This window comes from Leguminivora glycinivorella, chromosome Z (genome assembly GCF_023078275.1).
Source record: "Leguminivora glycinivorella isolate SPB_JAAS2020 chromosome Z, LegGlyc_1.1, whole genome shotgun sequence".
Taxonomy (NCBI): domain Eukaryota; kingdom Metazoa; phylum Arthropoda; class Insecta; order Lepidoptera; family Tortricidae; genus Leguminivora; species Leguminivora glycinivorella.
This window is the reverse complement of record NC_062998.1, coordinates 26,125,653-26,132,688: the sequence shown is the minus strand read 5'-3', so window position 1 is coordinate 26,132,688 and position 7,036 is coordinate 26,125,653.

Here is a 7,036-nt window from a genome sequence, read left to right as displayed (position 1 = left end):
CCGCATCAGGCTCTTTTGGCTGCCCTGGGGCCACGTGCAGGTGGTCCTAAGACTCGTAAGTATTCAAATACATATTTGTAATGATGATCCAACAGTTATTTAATTGATATAAAAATCTAATTTTAAGAATTTTCTACTTATTGTTTTCGATAAATAAACAGTATGATAGATTTTTTTCCGCTACTGTATTTACATCATACACGACATTTTATAAGTTACCTGCTAATACTGGTAGGTATGTGATTCTCAGTTTTAGTTCGTGCAAACCGGGTAGTGTGTGAACCTGCGACGCGAAACGCCGCAGAAATGTAGTCTGGCTCTGTCGCGCCGATATGCAAGAGCGAAAGAGATATTATAGTGAGAGTTTCGTGAGCGTTTGTGCATTCGGCTACGCACACTGTAACTTTGGGTAGCCAACGTAGCCGTTCATTATTAGAGTCGGGTATAGCCTGGGTTTAAAGGTGCCGGTGCTCTGCGAGGAAAAAATACTGCACACTTTCTAACCTCCTTTAGTAGTATGTACTTCGTCAAACTTTTGGCATACATTTTAGCCTAACCCTATTTTTATTGTTTTCTCATGCCTCAAATGCTTTCCTTTGGCAGATTTGAGGCTTAATAGAAAAGTTACAACTTACAACTTAGGAAAATAACATGTCTGAGAAAAAAAAATATCTCATCATATTGACAGTAATGAAATGTAAGTAATTTTTGTGCCGACTCTATTCGTACTATTCGATTGCATTAATGAAAATAATATTATTTTGATTTTATTCCTGATCATGTTTTAGAATTGACTTTTTACTCTAATTGCTGTTTTTATATCTAATTTTTTATATGTGATTTGTTATATCCTATTTTAAGTAATTATTCCTGTTGTATAAATAAAAAATTGACTTGAAAAATTGAATTATATATATAGATTAAGACCACCATTTGCATGTTACTTTGCAACGAGGTAGTTGATACTCACTTTTATGTAATCCTGCATGCACACTATCTTATATGCAAATAAATGAATTATGAATTACATTAAAACAAAATGTTCTTAATCTTGGATGTTTATCTGTTTTACAGTGACATTGTGTCAGTACCTCAACCAACTGACTAAAAATGACAAATCCACCATTTGCGAAGGAACTAGAGAAGCTAAATTAGTCGAACATTTTTTCAACCTAATATTCACCGAATTTCACAACACGCCGCCACTATGCACATGTGTGCAAATGTGCATCGATGAACCAGTTTATTGTTATCCAAGCGGGTGCATGCAAACAATTGCCAAGAAACCTATTCACACACACATACAAAAAGAGGACAGACAAGTAACATTGGTATTGAAAGATCGAAATACTGCTTTCTTATCAAATTCGTTTGAAGACCATCAGCAACTCACCGGTATGTTTATACTTAGTAGTCTTAGTACTGATAAACAAGTAATCATTTGGAAACATTTAGAGCGGATCAACTTTTTCGTTTGTTATTTTATCCCGATAAAGTTTGTTAGGAATGGCAACGTATGAGAAAAGTTGATCTATCAAATTAGAATCCATTATTATAATAGGTTGGGGTTGGGGTGGATTCATACAATAGGATGCTTCGTACAGTGCCCATAACTCGAATATCCAACATGCTGAATCGTTCATATTAGTATAATTATATATTATTAGCTTGTTTAAACACTGTTTCACTTTATCTCTTTTTAGGAATACAAAAAGATGAAGATAATTTCATGCCAAGTATACAAGAAGAGGGTTATAGGACCTCAATTCATTATAAAAAGTCACCTAAAGTTGAACTTCGATATAATTTTCGACAGCACGTAAATACCAAAAAGTCTGTTATGTCAAATATTGGGAATCCCGTTGTTTCGAGAGCAAGATGGCCACATCGCCGTAATGCTTTAAGAGAAAAGCTAACTGCCAGTATCAAATCAGCTAAAATTGTATCGTCGGAATATGCCTCGCGTTTTACTAACACGCCCTCAAGCATAAATTACTTAACAACCAATTGAGAAAGAAAAGAAAATTAAACTAAGAAAATAATTGTCAATAATACAAGGTCAAAGAGGTACTTAGGTACTACAATTTATCCAAGAATGCTAATCTAAAGAAAAAAAACCGGTCAAGTGCGAGTCGGACTCGCTCACCGAGGGTTCCGTACAAACTTTCATTCGTTGAATCATCAAAATGTTATTCATAGAACTCTACAGATTTGACTAAATCCCTCAAGACTCAATTTCCCACCTACAAGTAATATTTTAATATACAATTTTATTGTTAGACAACGTCCAAATAAAATCAAGACTATTCGACCTCAATAGTTCGACTTACGACATGTCGCAAGGACGCTCCTGAACCGACCTCATTATATCAGGAAAAACGCGATGTAGGAAATGAGCGTTCAACGTACAGCGACATCTATCGGCAAATTGTGTAAACTAATGCGCGCGAGCTAGTACGGAAGATGACTTTTATGGAATAATTGTTTATTGCGTGAACCGATTTTAACCATTTTGCCTCTATTTGAGAGCAGGTAATTTCATTGTTATTTTGCTAAAAAATACAGGTACAATAAACACCCGCATTGAAAATGTAAATCTGAAAGGTTTTTTATAAATAAAATAAAAAGTTTTCAAGATACGTGTACGATTTTATTTTTCCTGTAATATTCATTATAAATATTATAATAGCCATGTTTGGTGAAAATTTCATAAATATATGTTGGTAAACTTCGGAGATTAGGGGGCGGGGGACGGTATTTTTTTTACATTTTCCTTCAAAAAACATTTTTTTCCACAACCAAAAAATACTAAAAAATACTTTTGCTATACTCTGTCAAACAAGTCTGTCAGTAAATAAGAACAAAGAAAACTATAGGTATCCTTTTCTCTAGTACCCTAAAGATAAGGATGCATATAGTTTTCTTTGTTCTTATTTACTGACAGACTTGTTTGACAGAGTATATGTACAATTTGAGCTCCTTCTAACGATACCCTAGTTACTTGAAATTTTCATTTTGCCCCCTTTTTATTTTGGCCATTTTCTATCATTTATATTAATTAATTTAAAAAAAAATACTTTCAACTTGTAGAGGTTCACAATGTTTATAACTATTCCAAATTTCATATCGATAGCATAAGTAGTTCTCGAGATATTTAACAATGTGACAGACGGACAGACAGACGGACATAAGGGTTCCTGTTGTACCTTTTTGGTACGGAACCCTAAAAACGAGTGGGGCTGCCTCTAGTTAAAATATTCAAAATATTTGTAATACTTTCCTACCGTGATTTGACCAGTTCCATCTCATTCAATCGTTTCATGATAAAAAGTGACACTTACCGTAGAATGTTTCACTTACTTTAATTTACGATACTACGATACGGGCCAGCTCCGACAGGATCCTGATGACCATGATTGCGGACAGGGTGGAAGGCCTATAATAGTTATTTGTTATACAAGGGGGCAAAGTTGTATTTTAACGCCGAGTGTGGAATTGAAAAACGAGCAAGTGAAAGGATTCTATAGTTGAACCACGAGCAAAGCGAGTGGTTCGAGAATAGAATCCTGAACTTGCGAGTTTTTTAACACACGAGAAGTTAAATACATTTGCACCCGAGTGTAACACAAAACTTTTCCCCTCACTATAGCGAGGAAACTACAACGCAAAAAATGCGTTTATCACTGCTTCCAGTAGTTCCAGAGGTGATAAATTATCTTTATTACTAGATTCACCTACTTTTATCAATTTTAAAGCAGTTAATTTTACTATATTCAAGGTCAAATTACTTTACCCACTAGTGGATAAAATGCGTTTTTACCCGCTGGTATTAAAGGACAAAACACGTGTTTCCGAGCTAGTGAGGGGAAAATACTTTTACTGCATGACCCATGCCTGCGCAAGGCATAAATCAATATAAGTCGAATGTAAATAATTATGTATACTAACACTAGTCTTAAGCTGTTGCATATTATGTCACTAACAAAAAAACCGGCCAAGTGCGAGTCGGACTCGCCCACCGAGGGTTCCATATCCGTACAAACTTTCAATTGTTAAATTATTCTCATGTTTCTCATAATACTCTAAAGACTTAACTAGAAGTATAGGTAATGAGCATTATTGTGTGTGTATAGCGCCATTTTTTGGTGAATTCGCTAACTAATTTGCGCGACCCGTATAGTACGTTGGTTTTCAGGGATAACTCTTTAGCCAATTTCGACAGTTTTTACTTCATTTGAAAGAGTGTATTTTACGTGAACTCTCCTATTAATATGAATTAGTACATACGTCCGCAAGGGTGGTTAAATTGAAAGTTGAAATCTAAAAGTTATTCGTCAATGAAAAATAGTTTCCAAGATACAGATATAATTTTATTTTTCCTGTAATAATATTATTAAATTAGTTACTGGTACAATAGCATTAATGTTTTGACTATAGTAATGCTACCAGTCAGTAGAGATTCTAATGAACACAAGTTAAATTATAATCTATTGAAAATATTTCAACTTGTGCTGTCTTAAAGTAGTCACACTACAATGTATATAAATTAAAACCGAAATAAATTACACATATGAAAGAAAAAGTGACCAAGTCCTCTGGTGCCTGAGGCTGGAATCGAACCAGCGTACTTTCCAATCGCGGGAAATGCCTCTTAATCCGCTCGGCCACCCAGGTCACAGCTGTCGAGGTCGAAATTAGGACTTGGTCACTTTTTCTTTCATATGTGTAATTTATTTCGGTTTTAATTTATATACATTGTAGTGTGACTACTTTAAGACAGCACAAGTTGAAATATTTTCAATAGATTATAATTTAACTTGTGTTCATTAGAATTGATTTAGCAGCGCCATCTCTCGAGCTGTGTCGAAACCAACCTGAGTTTGGTTTACATGGGGGGCAAGAACCATACCGTTCTGCCCTAGGGATGGACAGAGGGCGCTACGAGTCCTTGTATAGATTACTCATATGAGAGATAATTTCGACCTCGACAGCTGTGACTTGGGTGGCCGAGCGGATTGAGAACCACCTTCTTTTGAGAGATTTGAGGCGGCGCTTAAAAATACAGACGAAGTGAGAACCACCTTCCTTTGAGAGATTTGAGGCGGCGGTTAAAAAACCTGTTTTATACGGTCATTAACTACGCACAATCTTGTCTAAAAAATCATTTGTTTTATAGGATTAAGGAAAGTTTCTGATAGGTATTTTTCAGTACAGATGGTGCTTTTTTAACCGACTTCAAAAAAGGAGGAGGTTCTCAATTCGACTGTTTTTTTTTTGTATGTATGTCTCCGATATCTCCGAGAATCGTGGACCGATTTTCAAAATTTTTTTTTTTTTTTTGATCGAACGGGTATAACCCCGAGATGGTCCCATTGGCACCAAGTCGGGGTCTGATGATGGGATCTTGGAGAAATCGAGGGAACTCTTCAAATGTTATAGGCACATGTAATGTTTTTAGTGTATTTTTTAAAGGTACACCAGTATTTACGCCTGATGGTAATAATTTTATGTGGCTGAGCTGATGATGGAAGGTCAACTCCTCAATGGTTAGGAGTTAAAGGATAATTCTTTCACTAGTGTACATATATTCGGACTGATACATATAATATCACTAGGAACCACTAAAAATCAACAAATAAACTTTTTAACAAAAAATAAAACCGCCTTCAAAAATAAGCGTGTTACAAAACACGGAGAAACTAAAAAGCCAAAAATAATAAACCTTTGAATTCAGATTTCTTATCGGATTGCAATAATCTATAACATCCAAATTATAAACAAATCAATTATTTTTGGAGTCGGGGCCAGCCTGCGTATGGTTGGGTGGGCCAAACAGGAAATAGCAAGGCGACGAACAGGTCTGGTACCGACTACAAAAATAATTGATTTGTTTATAATTTGGATGTTTAGATTATTGCAATCCGATAAGAAATCTGAATTCAAAGGTTTATTATTTTTGGCTTTTTAGTTTCTCCGTGTTTTGTAACACGCTTATTTTTGAAGGCGGTTTTATTTTTTGTTCAAAGTTTTTTACGCAATAGTGGAGAAGTAATTCATTTCTTGTCGATGTCGGGTCGAAACTTCGGAGGGTCATTTGTACTGAAAACCGTCGTACGATACACGTGCGAAAAGGAAATTCGTAACTCGTGTCGATTTAAAACACTCCCTTCGATTCGAACTTCCTCTTTTTCGCACTTGTATCGTAATGTACTATTTCAGTTTAGATGGTGCTTTTTTTACGCACTAGTGCGAGAAGTGGTTCATTTCTTGTCGGGTCGAAACTTCGGAGGGCCACTGTTTGCGTAGCCGAATGCACAAACGCTCCCGATAAATTAATCTCTTTCGTAGCTATCTATGTCTATTGCTCTTGCGTGTTGGCGCGACAGAGCTAGACTATACTACCGCCATTTTGAATTAGCCGGAATTATTGTAAACAAAGGTGTGGCCGGTGCCATAATAAATTTCCGCCATTTGAGGTATTAAAACTGCCCATATTTTACATCTTTATTAGAAATCTTTATAATATTCCATTACACAAATAATTACTCTCATTAAACGAAAATAACTTTTAACACAAAACGTTTTGTTATATTTATTGAAATTAAAAAACGGTTGTTATCCGGGTACCTAGCACTAGTATCACTATGGAAATGTACATGGGCCACCAAGTAGCAGGCCGCTAATTACATTATTTTTCACCAATTTTCGAGACTAGTTGGTAAGTAGTCAGTTTTAATTGCTAATTAAACCGTCTTCAAATACGGTGAGGTTATCAATTTAAGTAAGTAATTATTGGTTTTGTAAGTATCTGATATGACAGAACTTCGCCATTTTTGGACTGATTTTTATTTTGACTTGCATGGGATCATATCATCAGTCAATTTTAATTGCTAATTAAACCGTCTTCAAATACGGTGGTGCATAATAAGGTGGTTATCAATTTAAGTAATTATTGGTTTTGTAAGTATCTGATATGACAGAACTTCGTCATTTTTAGACTGATTTTTATTTTGACTTGCATGGGATCATATCATAA